Here is an 889-nt window from a genome sequence, read left to right as displayed (position 1 = left end):
GCACAAATATAAATATATTGATGGAAAAGTAAAGGCTAGCATACCAGATGTTTGAATAGGATGACAGTCGTGGCAGAGACAGGCGGGAATGCTGCAACTAAACTGGCCTCGTGTAGATGGTATAAACTTGGTTCTTTGATTTGATTTTGACACCGATATAAAGAGTATATTACACAACACAATTTTAACAGTAACCGCCGATATATCATAAAGTTTACAGAACTGGTATCTCTTCCTCGAATATTTTTAAAATAAACCAAAAAAAAAGGATTTCCAGACGTGTGGTGACATCACGGAGGGAACTGCATTTTTGTGTAAACCAGTTCTAGATCAAGGAATAGCATCTACTGAACTCGATGCTTTCCACATATTATTTCCTTTTACATCTAGTAATACGACTGGAGGAAAAAAAAGGAGGACAGTGTCTATATATAGTTTGGTGTTATTTCTGAACGAATATTGATAATTTTCTTTCTTCGATTTGAATTTCGTAATGTAACTGAATAAAAAGTAGCACTGTCTTGGTGGCATTTATATCTGAACATTGACAGAGTCTTTCGAATCAAATTGTGTAACACAAATGTAAAAATCAGGTTTCTATATAAGTATATTTTAAGATATTTTTGTATACATACCGTGAGTAAAGTGAGATAACGTTTGCATAGTGAAGATAGTGATGCTACTTAGAATATAAGTAAAATGTTCTCCATAATAAGTGCGTAGTGTTGAGGGCCTTTTTAGTATTTTAAGAACAATTTACTGATGCAAAACATGTTAAACACCTACTACATCGCCATGTCTCTCCGTCAAAATTTCTATCAGTTCGTCTTTCCGAAATATAGTAATGGCGGAAATGACTTGGGACCTTTTGCAGGAGTTCAAGGAATGT

This window comes from Penaeus monodon, chromosome 28, assembly GCF_015228065.2.
Source record: "Penaeus monodon isolate SGIC_2016 chromosome 28, NSTDA_Pmon_1, whole genome shotgun sequence".
Lineage (NCBI taxonomy): Eukaryota > Metazoa > Arthropoda > Malacostraca > Decapoda > Penaeidae > Penaeus > Penaeus monodon.
This window is presented reverse-complemented; position numbering follows the sequence as displayed.